The sequence below is a fragment of the Aquila chrysaetos genome, chromosome 5 (assembly GCF_900496995.4).
Source record: "Aquila chrysaetos chrysaetos chromosome 5, bAquChr1.4, whole genome shotgun sequence".
Classification (NCBI taxonomy): Eukaryota; Metazoa; Chordata; class Aves; order Accipitriformes; family Accipitridae; genus Aquila; species Aquila chrysaetos.
The window spans coordinates 3,694,643-3,710,251 of record NC_044008.1 but is presented as its reverse complement, the minus strand read 5'-3'; the positions used below and the strand labels follow the sequence as shown (position 1 = coordinate 3,710,251).

General features: G+C 59.2%; 1 long non-coding RNA gene across 1 annotated transcript; it reads right to left on the bottom strand.

Annotated features, from left to right (window-relative positions):
* Nucleotides 1-1,088: 1,088 nt before the first annotated feature.
* On the bottom strand, nt 1,089-13,119 carry LOC115341899. Its single transcript, XR_003923566.1, has 4 exons — nt 13,076-13,119; nt 7,688-7,696; nt 3,672-3,684; nt 1,089-1,143 (listed from the first exon to the last, which is right to left on the bottom strand). It is a non-coding gene; the product is annotated as an uncharacterized LOC115341899 (long non-coding RNA).
* Between the last annotated feature and the right edge of the window lie 2,490 nt (nt 13,120-15,609).

Here is a 15,609-nt window from a genome sequence, read left to right as displayed (position 1 = left end):
AAAAGGCCACCCATTTCCACGGAGCTCACCGCCATACGTGCCGCCCCGTGTTCCTCCATGGGCGCGTGCCCAGGTGTCCACGGTGGTTTCTTCACCTTGCTGGTGGGCAAGCACAGCTTGGTAGGCACTGCTAGCTTCAGGCGGATATGGTGGTTTCTTCAGGGACATTTTGCGCGTACTCCCCCACAGCAACAGGGTGTTGAGGCTCTTTGCAGCAGCAATGTTGAGACAAACATTTCCAGCCAACACAGTCTCTTGCAGGCATCTCCAGCCCTGGAGACGCGTGCTGGTCCTGGACAGGCGCACCCACGGGACACACACCCACACACCCCCCCCATCAGACACGGACGCCCACCCACGGGACACACACACACACACACATACACCCCCCCCATCAGACACGGACACCCACCCACGGGACACACACACACTCCCCCCATCGGACACGGACACCCACCCACGGGACACACACACCCCCCCCCCATCGGACACGGACGCCCACCCACGGGACACGCACGCCCCCTCCCCATCGGACGCAGACGCCCACCCACGGGACACACACACACCCCCCATCGGACACGGACGCCCACCCACAGGACACACACCCCCATCGGCCGCGGACGCCCACCCACGGGACACGACGGCGGGGGACACGCGGCCGGCGCACAGGGACACCAGGGAGACGCACAGCTCATGCGTTCATTCCAGCTTTATTGGTGGAGCCAGGGCCTCAGGAGTCCGGCAGCACGGAGTCGGCGGTGGCCGGGCTCCTCGGGACACTGGCTCCGCAGACGCCCGGTGCTGGGCTCTGCTCAGCAGCGTCGGCTGCGTGTCCCGCGCCACCGCCGGCTCCCAAACCGGCGGCTGCGCGCCGCGGGCGTGCGTCGCTTCACCCTGTGGCGGCGGCGAGGGCGGCTGTGGGTGCGACGCGACACCACGCGGCGCCGGCTCCGGGTCCGGGTCTGGGTCCGGCTCCTCCTGGATCTTTTCATCCTGGCTCCACCGGCCGCCCTGCCCTGCCGCAGGGTGACGGCTCTGCGCCCGCCGCCCCGCTTTATATAGGGGCGCCGGGAGGAGGCCCTTTGTGACACGGGGCCGACCTCACCGGCGGCATCACAATGTCCCCACGGCGACGCCCGACGTCTCCGTGGCCGCCGGCCGGCCCCAGCCCGCAGGAGGGTCCGCCGGTCACTGCCCCGGCGCAGGAGACGCAAGAGGCGTCGCTGGGCCGGCCGGCAGTGTATTGGTTTTGGTGGCAAGGTTTTGGTAGCGGGGGGGGTTACAGGGGTGGCTTCTGTAAGAAGTTGCTGGAAGTTTCCCCTGTGTTCGAGAGAGAGCCAATACCAGCCGGCTCTAAGATGGACCTGCTGCCGGCCAAGGCCGAGCCAATCAGCGATAGCGGTAAAGCCTCTGTGATAACATTTTTAAGAAGGAAAAAAGTTGGGACAGGCAGATTCGGCAGCCGGAGAGAGGAGTGAGAACATGTAAGAGAAACAACTCTGCGGACACCAGGGTCAGTGCAGAAGGAGGGGGAGGAGATGCTCCAGGCGCCGGAGCAGAGGTTCCCCTGCAGCCCGTGGTGAAGACCACGGTGAGGCAGGCTGTCCCCCTGCAGCCCAGGGGGTCCACGTGGGAGCAGATCTCCACCTGCAGCCCGGGGAGAGAGGACCCCACGCCGGAGCAGGTGGGTTTCCCGAAGGAGGCTGTGACCCCGTGGGAACCCTGCGCTGGAGCAGGTTCCTGGCAGGACCTGCGGATCTGTGGAGAGAGGAGCCCACGGAGCAGGTTTTCTGGCAGGACTTGTGACCCCGTGGGGGACCCACGCTGGAGCGGTGTGCTCCTGAAGGACTGCACCCCGTGGAAAGGACCCATGCTGGAGCAGTTCGTGAAGAACTGCAGCCCGTGGGAAGGGCCCACGTTGGAGAAGTTCGTGGAGGACTGTCTCCCGTGGGTGGGACCCCACGTTGGAGCAGGGAAGAGTGTGATGAGTCCTCCCCCTGAGGAGGATGAAGCGGCAGAAAACAACGTGTGATGAACTGACCGTAAACCCCATTCCCTGTCCCCCTGTGCCGCTGGGGGGGGTTGGTAGAGAAGCCGGGAGTGAAGTTGTGCCCGGGAAGAAGGGAGGGGTGGAGGGAAGGTGTTCTGAGATTCGGTTTTTTTCTCATTACCCTACTCTGGTTGATTTGTAATAAAGTGAGTTAATTTCCCCAAGTTGAGTCTGTTTTGCCCGTGACAGTAAGTGATGAGTGATATCTCTCCTGTCCTTATCTCGACCCACAAGCTCTTTGTTATATTTTCTCTCCCCTGTCCAGCTGAGGAGGGGGAGTGATAGAACGGCTTTGGTGGGCACCTGGCAACCAGCCAGGGTCAACCCATCACAGGCGGCCACGGAGACCACCCTGGTGGGCAAGCACAGCTTGGTAGGCACTGCTAGCTTCAGGCGGATATGGTGGTTTCTTCAGGGACATTTTGCGCGTACTCCCCCACAGCAACAGGGTGTTGAGGCTCTTTGCAGCAGCAATGTTGAGACAAACATTTCCAGCCAACACAGTCTCTTGCAGGCATCTCCAGCCCTGGAGACGCGTGCTGGTCCTGGACAGGCGCACCCACGGGACACACACACACACACCCCCCCCATCAGACACGGACGCCCACCCACGGGACACACACACAGCCCGCAGGAGGGTCCCGCCGGTCACCGCCCCGGCGCAGGAGACGCAAGAGGCGTCGCTGGGCCGGCCGGCGGCCACGGAGACGTCGGGCGTCGCCGTGGGGACATTGTGATGCCGCCGGTGAGGTCGGCCCCGTGTCACAAAGGGCCTCCTCCCGGCGCCCCTATATAAAGCGGGGCGGCGGGCGCAGAGCCGTCACCCTGCGGCAGGGCAGGGCGGCCGGTGGAGCCAGGATGAAAAGATCCAGGAGGAGCCGGACCCAGACCCGGACCCGGAGCCGGCGCCGGCGCCGCGTGGTGTCGCGTCGCACCCACAGCCGCCCTCGCCGCCGCCACAGGGTGAAGCGACGCACGCCCGCGGCGCGCAGCCGCCGGTTTGGGAGCCGGCGGTGGCGCGGGACACGCAGCCGACGCTGCTGAGCAGAGCCCAGCACCGGGCGTCTGCGGAGCCAGTGTCCCGAGGAGCCCGGCCACCGCCGACTCCGTGCTGCCGGACTCCTGAGGCCCTGGCTCCACCAATAAAGCTGGAATGAACGCATGAGCTGTGCGTCTCCCTGGTGTCCCTGTGCGCCGGCCGCGTGTCCCCCGCCGTCGTGTCCCGTGGGTGGGCGTCCGCGGCCGATGGGGAGGGGCGCGCGTGTCCCGTGGGTGGGCGTCCGCGTCCGATGGGGAGGGGCGTGCGTGTCCCGTGGGTGGGCGTCCGCGTCCGATGGGGGTGTGTGTTCCGTGGGTGGGCGTCCGTGTCCGATGGGTAGGGGGGTGTGTGTCCCGTGGGTGGGCGTCCGCGTCCGATGGGGGGTGTGTGTGTGTCCCGTGGGTGGGCGTCCGTGTCCGATGGGGGGGGGGTGTGTGTGTGTGTCCCGCGGGTGCGCCTGTCCAGGACCAGCACGCGTCTCCAGGGCTGGAGATGCCTGCAAGAGACTGTGTTGGCTGGAAATGTTTGTCTCAACATTGCTGCTGCAAAGAGCCTCAACACCCTGTTGCTGTGGGGGAGTACGCGCAAAATGTCCCTGAAGAAACCACCATATCCGCCTGAAGCTAGCAGTGCCTACCAAGCTGTGCTTGCCCACCAGCAAGGTGAAGAAACCACCGTGGACACCTGGGCACGCGCCCATGGAGGAACACGGGGCGGCACGTATGGCGGTGAGCTCCGTGGAAATGGGTGGCCTTTTCGGAGAAATCGTGGGGACCGGGACAATAGAAGGACTGCGTACTCCTCTCTCACAAAACTGAAACAAAGCACCTGAAAAGCAACTGCAACCGGAAAGCAACTGAAGAGAACCTGCAGCGCTTGGGACTGGGACTTTGGCTGGAACCTGGAACTTGGACCCTCCATCACCTGCATCGAGACCGAGTCAACGGGACGCTGCTGGCTTCGTGGTGGTGGTGGTAACTAGTCTTGCTCTATCTCTTCCCTTTTCTTGCTTAGCTCTGCCTCTTCTTCCTTTCTTCTTCCCTCTCTCCTGTCGCTATTATCCGTTGTTATAGGAAATAAAGCTTGTAAGGTTGTACGGCATCTGACCTCGTTTGTGTCTCAGCCTCGCTCTTGGGATCGTTTAAGACCCCTCCCCGATACTGGATCGGGACAATGCCCCAGGCTGCTGGCTCCTGTGCTGGCTGTGACCCCCGTCTCCATGTCCCCAGCCAATCTCCGTGCCCCAGTCCATCTCCGTGCCCCAGTCCATCTCCACGTCCCAGTCCATCTCCACGTCCCCAGGCCACTTCCATCTCCCAGCCCATCTCCATGTCCCCATGTGGCAGGTACACCCCCCCGCCCCCGACAGCAAACGAAACTTCTCCGCGCAGGGAGGAGAGGAAAAACAAACCCCAAACCCTAGAGGCCGCAGCTTGAAAATGGACCTGGCCATTCGAGATGTGCCAGGTACGCTGAAGTGACCTTTTGGCCAATAGGGGTTAAAATGACCGCAGGTCAGATTCAACAAGGGTATGAACGGGGCCCCGCCGGAGGACATTTTCAGCCAGTCCCCCTCGGAGCAGCGGGTCTGCAGTCGGGGACTCTCCCCTTGGGTGGGGACGCCGCCCCAGGTAGCTCCTTGAGGTTGAGAAGCCCTCATCCCTCAGGTGAGCGATACGCGCATCTCGAGTCATCGTTTTCCATCTGAAGAATGCTTAAGCCGGCTGTGCAGTACTGATTCCCCTTACGTCATTGAACCTGTGGTTCACAAAGGTCACCGGACTTCTAACTAACTTTTGACTGAAGAATAAGTCTGAGTTCTAACACCTGTTGGATGTGGTTGTGTGAGCCTCTGTAACATTTTAAATTGGCGTAGTCGGGAGGATGGTGTTAACAGAGGAATTATTGCGGAGGCAGGGCTGTAGCCCTTTTCCCCCAGAGGTGGAACGGGCAAAGGAGAAGAGGTCCGGCGGCGTGCCCAGGCGGCCAAGGCGGCCAACGGCATCCTGGCCCGTGTCAGAAATAGCGTGGCCGGCAGGAGCAGGGCAGGGATCGTCCCCCTGTGCTGGGCACTGGTGAGGCCGCACCTCGAGTCCCGTGTTCGGTTTTGGGCCCCTCGCGACAAGAAAGACCTTGAGGGGCTGGAGCGTGTCCAGAGAAGGGCAACGAAGCCAGTGGAGGGTTGTAAGAGTTGGTCAGAAAATCAGCATTGTCTCAACATTGTCATCAGGAACATGAACAGTACGTTACCTGACAACGGCCTGTTTGGAGCGCAGCGGCCGATCCCAAGGACAGAATGTGCGGTACAAGGCTCCTGGAAGGTACCTGGCTGGAGCCCTTAGAGATAACCGCATAGCTACTGTCAAAAAGGATGGATTGCCACTGTTAACGTAACATCGATGAAGAAATCATGAACTTTAGACGAACTTTGCTTCATTATAATACCAAAACACACCTCCTGGTCGAAGGCTACCCGCCTCCAAGGCTTACCACGCCTCAGACACTGACCCCGCCCCTGCATGATAGCCTCACTCGAGAAGGGCGGAGATATGATAATTGTATTCTGAGAAGGGCGGAGACTCCTGAGGCAGAGGTGGAGCAAGGTGTGTTACTAAACATAAAAGATGACTTCTGAACAATGGGAATTTGAAGCTTCCCCACCAAGGACCACGACGATCGACGACGCAGCATTAGGGGGACCCGGGACCGTTAGGACATCTTGAGATCAGTGGTGGTAGCTACAACCTCTCTTTCTCCTCTCTCTAAACTTAACTTTACTTTTCGCCTTTCTTTCACCCATCTCTAACTACAGCGTGCCTCTTCACAGGCAATACAATAAAGTTTTACTGTGTGATTACTGCTATCCCCTTTGGTGTTGGTCACCTTACTTTTGCACTTTCGAGATCGTAGCAAACGAACCATCACGAGTCCACCGAGTGGACCGTGACAAGGGTCTAGAGCACAAGTCTTGTGAGGAGCGGCTGAGGGAACTGGGGTTGTTTAGCCTGGAGAAAAGGAGGCTGAGGGGAGACCTCATCGCTCTCTGCAACTACCTGAAAGGAGGTTGTAGCCAGGCGGGGGTCGGTCTCTTCTCCCAAGTAACAAGTGACAGGACGAGAGGAAACAGCCTCAAATTGTGCCAGGGAAGGTTTAGATTGGATATTAGGAAAAATTTCTTCACCGAAAGGGTTGTCAGACTTTGGAATGGGCTGCCCAGGGGAGTGGTTGAGTCCCCATCCCTGGAGGTATTCAGAAAGCGCGGAGACAAGGTACTCCAGAACATGGTTTAGTGGGCATGGATGATGGTTGGACCCGATGATCTTGGAGGTCTTTTCCAACCTAAATGATTCGATGATTCGATGATCGGATGATTCTATGGTCAAGGCCCAAGGCCTTTTGTCTGTTGATGCACATCAGGCCCGAGGCCTCCTGTCTGTTGGCGCCTCCAACACTGTATTGGCTTTGTGCGGCAAGGTTGTGGTAGCGGGGGGCGGTTACAGGGGTGGCTTCTGTGAGAAGCTGCTGGAAGCTTCCCCTGTGTTCGAGAGAGCCAACACCAGCTGGCTCTAAGACGGACCCGCTGCTGGCCAAGGCCGAGCCCATCAGTGATAGTGGTAACGCCTCTGTGATAACATTTTTAAGAAGGGAAAAACAGTTGGGACAGACAGAAATGGCAGCCAGAGAGAGGAGTGAGAACATGTGAGAGCAGCAACCCCGCAGACCCCCAGGTCCGTGCAGAAGGAGGAGGAGGAGATGCTCCAGGTGCCGGAGCAGAGGTTCCCCTGCGGCCCGTGGGGAAGACCACGGTGAGGCAGGCTGTCCCCCTGCAGCCCAGGGAGGTCCACGGGGGAGCAGATCTCCACCTGCAGCCCGGGGAGAGAGGACCCCACGCCGGAGCAGGGGGATGCCCGAAGGAGGCTGCGACCCCGTGGGAAGCCCGCACAGGAGCAGGCTCCTGGCAGGATCTGCGGATCTGTGGAGAGAGGAGCCCACGTTGGAGCAGGTTTTCTGGCAGGACTTGTGACCCCGCGGGGGACCCACGCTGGAGCAGTGTGCTCCTGAAGGACTGCACGCCGTGGAACGGACCCACGCTGGAGCAGTTCGTGAGGAACTGCAGCCCGTGGGAAGGACCCACGTTAGAGAAGTTTGTGGAGGACTGTCTCCCGTGGGAGGGACTCCACGCTGGAGCAGGGGAAGAGTGTGATGAGTCCTCCCCCTGAGGAGGATGAAGCGGCAGAAAATAACGTGTGATGAACTGACCGTAAACCCCATTCCCCGTCCCCCTGTGCCGCTGGGGGGGGTTGGTAGAGAATCCGGGAGTGACGTTGTGCCCGGGAAGAAGGGAGGGGTGGAGGGAAGGTGTTCTGAGATTTGGGTTTATTTCTCATTACCCTACTCTGGTTGGTTTGTAATAAGTTGAGTTAATTTTCCCCAAGCTGAGTCTGTTTTGCCCGTGATGGTAATTGGTGAATGATGTCTCCTGTCCTTCTCTCAACCCACAAGCTCTTTGTTATATTTTCTCTCCCCTGTCCAGCTGAGGAGGGGGAGTGACAGAACGGCTTTGGTGGGCACCTGGCGTCCAGCCAGGGGCAACCCACCACACCAACCTAAACCTCCCTTGCCACAACTTGAGGTCATTTCCTCTTGTCCGATCTCCAGCCACCTGACAGAAGAGACCGACCCCCGCCTGGCTACAACCTCCTTTCAGGCAGTTGCAGAGAGCGATCAGGTCTCCCCTCAGCCTCCTTTTCTCCAGGCTAAATAACCCCAGTTCCCTCAGCCGCTCCCCACAAGACTTGTGCTCCAGACCCTCCACCGGCTTCGCTGCCCTTCTCTGGACACGCTCCAGCCCCTCAAGGTCTTTCTTGTCGCGAGGGGCCCAAAACCGAACACGGGACTCGAGGTGCGGCCTCACCAGTGCCCAGCACAGGGGGACGATCCCTGCCCTGCTCCTGCCGGCCACGCTATTTCTGACACGGGCCAGGATGCCGTTGGCCGCCTTGGCCGCCTGGGCACGCCGCCGGCTCACGTTCGGCCGGCCGTCGACCAGCACCCCCAGGTCCTTTTCCGCCGGGCAGCTTTCCAGCCGCTCTTCCCCGAGCCTGTAGCGCTGCACGGGGTTGCTGTGACCCAAGCGCAGGACCCGGCACTCGGCCGTGTTGAACCTCGTACAGCTGGCCTCGCGCCATCGATCCGGCCTGCCCAGATCCCTCTGTAGAGCCTGCCTGCCCTCCGGCCTGCCCTCAACGCTCCCGCCCAACTTGGTGTCGTCTGCAAACTCGATGATAAGTTTTGAGTTCTGCTGAGTTTTTGTAATTAGAAATTGCCGAGGCCAGTTAACTAGGAGAAAGAGATGACCCACACTGCGCGTGGCCAAAGGGTGGACACAATGTAAATGATAACATGAATATGTATGACTGGAATACATATACATTTCTGCTTGTTGTAGGTAACGGTGTGCACAATAGGTGGAGCGATGCCCCGTGCACCCAGCGCTGCAATAAGGGATGCCTGCTTTCTAAACCTCCAAACCCGAGTCTTAGAGAGTTTCTTTGACCGGCTTTTTCGGTAACAGTTCGGGGGTTCCCGCCGTGCGGACCCGTGTGCCTTTCTGCTTTCATAAGGGGTCGCACATCCCTTTCCTCCAATTCGTCTCCCTCTTCGGAGCTGTTTTCATCAGAGTCTCCCCAGACGTCCCTGTCCCAATCCTCAGGGTCCGTACCCGTGATTACCTTGCGGATTTGCGTAACGCTGGGGGGCTTTTTCGCTTGCGCTAGCGTAATTTCAGTCCTTCCTTCCAACAGACGCAAACAATCTATTTCCCCTCGCTTTTTAGAATTGTCCTTTGCCAGTCTGTCAGAATCACTCTTTCGGTTTTGCGCTTGACTCAAGCAGGCGCCTAGGAGGGCACACAGAATGCCTTTCCCTGTGCCGTCTCGACTGCTTCCGCGGCTTTGTTCTACTCTCGCCACGACCACTGCTGGGTCGGTCCTCTTCTCCTTCGCCCGTTCCACCTCTGGGGGAAAAGGGCTACAGCCCTGCCTCCGCAATTATTCCTCTATTAACACCATCCTGCCGACTACGCCAATTTAAAATGTTACGGAGGCTCACACAACCACATCCAACAGGTGTTAGAACTCAGACTTATGCTTTGTGGGACATTTCATGGAAAACAGGGGACATTTCTTTTGCCTGATTATTTAGAGTTAGCATAAGTAGGCCGCAGTTAGCATGAGTGGGCCGGAGTACGTGACAGCTGCAGTATGAAAGGACTTTGAACCACCAGAAAAACAACGGACATGCGGAACTTGGACAGTGGAGCAATTCATAAACAAGATAACAGAACTGCAGAGGCAAGAAGGGGCTGCAAGAGCTTTAACACAATTAAGAAAGCTGTCATTTCGGCTTAGAGCATTTAGCTGCGGGATGGGGACTTAGCAGTTGGTTTGTATCTTTGTTAAAAATCGGGGTTTCTTTTATTCTTGTGTATTTTATTAGGTATAATGTTGCTTTTATTGTGTTTAATTAATTGTATTCATAGATCTTGTAGGTCACCTTGGCCAACATAACCGGTCAAGATTCTCTGTGCATTGCAACCGCATCACAAAGCCCATGAACCAATAGACAGTATGGCTATGACTCGTGCAGCGCGCCTGGCCAGCGAGCGCATGCGTCATAGGCTCCCCATGTTGCAACCGAGGTGGATTTTGGCACCCGCTGGCCACGTGTGCTGAAATCCGTTCCTCTGCAAATGTATAAATACCGGGATTTTCCGAAGAGCATCGGGCTGGGGTGCGGCGAGGCCATCGTTGCCTCCGTGGGGACGCCCACGTAAAGCTGGCACCTACCGATTGCTGGGCTGAGCTCGCGGAGCAAGACGGCACAAGAACGTATGGATGGTCCATCTTCCTGACAGTCCTCAGATGGACGTAGTCATGGGTACCGCCGCAAGCCAAAGAAAACGTCTGGATGACCCTGGCTGACGTGACCGGACAAGATTGCTTATGCCTCAGTACAGCAACACCAAAGCAATCCCTTTTTCACAGGTTTAATAGGGGGTTCCACTGGCATCAACCAAGTTTAAGAACTGATTGATGGAGACCCCCGTGCAGCAGGTCATGGACTCAATGGATGGGAGTGCCTGGTTTCCACGGATCAGGCATTCACCCTCATTGCCACCCCAGGAATCACAAATTCTGGGGTCCCTGAATACAGATTGGTGTAGTATTATCCGATTTACTGTTAGGCGTAGATAGTATTAGACACACAACCTTAGAAAATAGAGCTGCTCTTAAATCATTAGTTAAGATAGTTTTGATTTATCTCGTAGTGGGGTTTTTTTTGTATTTTAATTTGTGTGCCTTGTATGTTGCATGTGTTTAGAAATTAATTGATAGATCAAGTACGGCTGTGATAATTGACGAAAAACAACAAAGGGGGAATTGTGGACACATATTTAGCTAACGGTCGCAAGAGCATTCCAGACGCCTTTAGAAGGCCTTGAACAGAATAAACAAGAGGACAAAAAAAAAGAAAGATACCAAATAGAAGAGCACAGGTGCGCATTCCACGATAAAGGGAACTTGGCACAAAGAACCTCAGTTCGGCAGTTTATCTTGACCAATTAGACTGAGACAAGTTTTGCCTGTTTTAGTTAATATAACCAATTATGTCTTATGTTTCTGCGCGTGTACAGTGTTGATATAACCAATCACTAAGGGTAACTAGGCGCGTGGACAACGCATGAATACTGTGTGTAACCAAGAGTACAATAACTAAACGCATGTACGGATGTAACCAATGTATCAAAATGATGTCTGATGCTCTAGTAAAGGGTCTTCAACTATGATCATATTGATCTGTCGCTGAGTCCATTACTATGCTCCCGCAATTCTTCAGTCAAAAGTTAGTTAGAACTCCGGTGACATTTGTGAACCACAGGTTCAATGATGTAAGGGGAATCAGTACTGCACAGCCGGCTTAAGCATTCTTCAGATGGAAAACGATGACTCGAGATGCGCGTATCGCTCACCTGAGGGATGAGGGCTTCTCAACCTCGAGGAGCTACCTGGGGCGGCATCCCCACCCAAGGGGAGAGTCCCCGACTGCAGACCCGCTGCTCCGAGGGGGACTGGCTGAAAATGTCCTCCGGCGGGGCCCCGTTCATACCCTTGTTGAATCTGACCTGCGGTCATTTTAACCCCTATTGGCCAAAAGGTCACTTCAGCGTACCTGGCACATCTCGAATGGCCAGGTCCATTTTCAAGCTGCGGCCTCTAGGGTTTGGGGTTTGTTTTTTCCTCTCCTCCCTGCGCGGAGAAGTTTCGTTTGCTGTCGGGGGCGGGGGGGTGTACCTGCCACATGGGGACATGGAGATGGGCTGGGAGATGGAAGTGGCCTGGGGACGTGGAGATGGACTGGGATGTGGAGACGGGCTGGGGACGTGGAGACAGGCTGGGACGTGGAGATGGACTGGGGCACGGAGATGGACTGGGACGTGGAGACGGGGGTCACAGCCAGCACAGGAGCCGGCAGGCTGGGGTTTGTCCCGATCCAGTATCGGGGAGGGGTCTTAAATGATCCCAAGAGCGAGGCTGAGACACAAACGAGGTCAGATGCCATACGACCTTGCAAGCTTTATTTCCTATAACAACGGATAATAGCGACAGGAGAGAGGAAAGAAAAAGGAAAAAGAGGCAGAGCTAAGCAAGAAAAGGGAAGAGATAGAGCAAGACTAGTTACCACCACCACGAAGCCAGCAGCATCCCGTTGACTCGGTCTCGATGCAGGTGATGGAGGGTCCAAGTTCCAGGTTCCAGCCAAAGTCCCAGTCCCAAGCGCTGCAGGTTCTCTTCAGTTGCTTTCCGGTTGCAGTTGCTTTTCAGGTGCTTTGTTTCAGTTTTGTGAGAGAGGAGTACGCAGTCCTTCTATTGTCCCGGTCCCCACGATTTCTCCGAAAAGGCCACCCATTTCCACGGAGCTCACCGCCATACGTGCCGCCCCGTGTTCCTCCATGGGCGCGTGCCCAGGTGTCCACGGTGGTTTCTTCACCTTGCTGGTGGGCAAGCACAGCTTGGTAGGCACTGCTAGCTTCAGGCGGATATGGTGGTTTCTTCAGGGACATTTTGCGCGTACTCCCCCACAGCAACAGGGTGTTGAGGCTCTTTGCAGCAGCAATGTTGAGACAAACATTTCCAGCCAACACAGTCTCTTGCAGGCATCTCCAGCCCTGGAGACGCGTGCTGGTCCTGGACAGGCGCACCCACGGGACACACACCCACACACCGCCCCCATCAGACACGGACGCCCACCCACGGGACACACACACCCCCCCCATCAGACACGGACGCCCACCCACGGGACACACACACCCCCTCCCCATCGGACGCGACACCCACCCACGGGACACACACACACTCCCCCCATCGGACACACACACCCCCTCCCCATCGGACGCGGACGCCCACCCACGGGACACGCGCGCCCCTCCCCATCGGCCGCGGACGCCCACCCACGGGACACGACGGCGGGGGACACGCGGCCGGCGCACAGGGACACCAGGGAGACGCACAGCTCATGCGTTCATTCCAGCTTTATTGGTGGAGCCAGGGCCTCAGGAGTCCGGCAGCACGGAGTCGGCGGTGGCCGGGCTCCTCGGGACACTGGCTCCGCAGACGCCCGGTGCTGGGCTCTGCTCAGCAGCGTCGGCTGCGTGTCCCGCGCCACCGCCGGCTCCCAAACCGGCGGCTGCGCGCCGCGGGCGTGCGTCGCTTCACCCTGTGGCGGCGGCGAGGGCGGCTGTGGGTGCGACGCGACACCACGCGGCGCCGGCGCCGGGTCCGGGTCCGGGTCTGGGTCTGGGTCCGGCTCCTCCTGGATCTTTTCATCCTGGCTCCACTGGCCGCCCTGCCCTGCCGCAGGGTGACGGCTCTGCGCCCGCCGCCCCGCTTTATATAGGGGCGCCAGGAGGAGGCCCTTTGTGACACGGGGCCGACCTCACCGGCGGCATCACAATGTCCCCACGGCGACACGCGTGGTCTCCGTGGCCGCCGGCCGGCCCAGCGACGCCTCTTGCGTCTCCTGCGCCGGGGCGGTGACCGGCGGACCCTCCTGCGGGCTGTGTGTGTGTCCCGTGGGTGGGCGTCCGTGTCTGATGGGGGGGGTGTGTGGGTGTGTGTCCCGTGGGTGCGCCTGTCCTGCCTGCAAGAGACTGTGTTGGCTGGAAATGTTTGTCTCAACATTGCTGCTGCAAAGAGCCTCAACACCCTGTTGCTGTGGGGGAGTACGTGCAAAATGTCCCTGAAGAAACCACCATATCCGCCTGAAGCTAGCAGTGCCTACCAAGCTGTGCTTGCCCACCAGGGTGGTCTCCGTGGCCGCCTGTGATGGGTTGACCCTGGCTGGTTGCCAGGTGCCCACCAAAGCCGTTCTATCACTCCCCCTCCTCAGCTGGACAGGGGAGAGAAAATATAACAAAGAGCTTGTGGGTCGAGATAAGGACACGAGAGATATCACTCATCACTTACTGTCACGGGCAAAACAGACTCAACTTGGGGAAATTAACTCACTTTATTACAAATCAACCAGAGTAGGGTAATGAGAAAAAAACCGAATCTCAGAACACCTTCCCTCCACCCCTCCCTTCTTCCCGGGCACAACTTCACTCCCGGCTTCTCTACCAACCCCCCCAGCGGCACAGGGGGACAGGGAATGGGGTTTACGGTCAGTTCGTCACACGTTGTTTTCTGCCGCTTCATCCTCCTCAGGGGGAGGACTCATCACACTCTTCCCTGCTCCAACGTGGGGTCCCACCCACGGGAGACAGTCCTCCACGAACTTCTCCAACGTGGGCCCTTCCCACGGGCTGCAGTTCTTCACGAACTGCTCCAGCAAGGGTCCTTTCCACGGTGTGCAGTCCTTCAGGAGCACACTGCTCCAGCGTGGGTCCCCCACGGGGTCACAAGTCCTGCCAGAAAACCTGCTCCAGCGTGGGCTCCTCTCTCCACAGATCCGCAGGTCCTGCCAGGAACCTGCTCCAGCGCAGGGTTCCCACGGGGTCACAGCCTCCTTCGGGAACCCACCTGCTCCGGCATGGGGTCCTCTCTCCCCGGGCTGCAGGTGGAGATCTGCTCCCCCGTGGACCTCCCTGGGCTGCAGGGGGACAGCCTGCCTCACCGTGGTCTTCCCCACGGGCCGCAGGGGAATCTCTGCTCCGGCGCCTGGAGCATCTCCTCCCCCTCCTTCTGCACGGACCTTGGTGTCCGCAGAGTTGTTTCTCTTACATGTTCTCACTCCTCTCTCCGGCTGCCGAATCTGCCTGTCCCAACTTTTTTCCTTCTTAAAAATGTTATCACAGAGGCGTTACCGCTATCGCTGATTGGCTCGGCCTTGGCCGGCAGCAGGTCCATCTTAGAGCCGGCTGGTATTGGCTCTCTCTCGAACACAGGGGAAACTTCCAGCAACTTCTTACAGAAGCCACCCCTGTAACCCCCCCCGCTACCAAAACCTTGCCAGCAAAACCAATACACCGCCGGCCGGCCCAGCGACGCCTCTTGCGTCTCCTGCGCCGGGGCGGTGACCGGCGGACCCTCCTGCGGGCTGGGGCCGGCCGGCGGCCACGGAGACGTCGGGCGTCGCCGTGGGGACATTGTGATGGCGCCGGTGAGGTCGGCCCCGTGTCACAAAGGGCCTCCTCCCGGCGCCCCTATATAAAGCGGGGCGGCGGGCGCAGAGCCGTCACCCTGCGGCAGGGCAGGGCGGCCGGTGGAGCCAGGATGAAAAGATCCAGGAGGAGCCGGACCCAGACCCGGACCCGGAGCCGGCGCCGGCGCCGCGTGGTGTCGCGTCGCACCCACAGCCGCCCTCGCCGCCGCCACAGGGTGAAGCGACGCACGCCCGCGGCGCGCAGCCGCCGGTTTGGGAGCCGGCGGTGGCGCGGGACACGCAGCCGACGCTGCTGAGCAGAGCCCAGCACCGGGCGTCTGCGGAGCCAGTGTCCCGAGGAGCCCGGCCACCGCCGACTCCGTGCTGCCGGACTCCTGAGGCCCTGGCTCCACCAATAAAGCTGGAATGAACGCATGAGCTGTGCGTCTCCCTGGTGTCCCTGTGCGCCGGCCGCGTGTCCCCCGCCGTCGTGTCCCGTGGGTGGGCGTCCGCGGCCGATGGGGAGGGGGTGTGTGTGTCCCGTGGGTGGGCGTCCGCGTCCGATGGGAGTGTGTGTCCCGTGGGTGGGCGTCCGTGTCCGATGGGGGGTGTGTGTGTGTCCCGTGGGTGGGCGTCCGCGTCCGATGGGGAGGGGGTGTGTGTGTCCCGTGGGTGGGCGTCCGTGTCCGATGGGGGGGGTGTGTGTGTCCCGTGGGTGGGCGTCCGCGGCCGATGGGGAGGGGGTGTGTGTGTCCCGTGGGTGGGCGTCCGTGTCTCATGGGGGGGGTGTGTGTGTGTGTCCCGTGTGTGGGCGTCCGTGTCTGATGGGGGGGGGTGTGTGTGTGTGTCCCGTGGGTGGGCCTGTCCAGGACCAGCA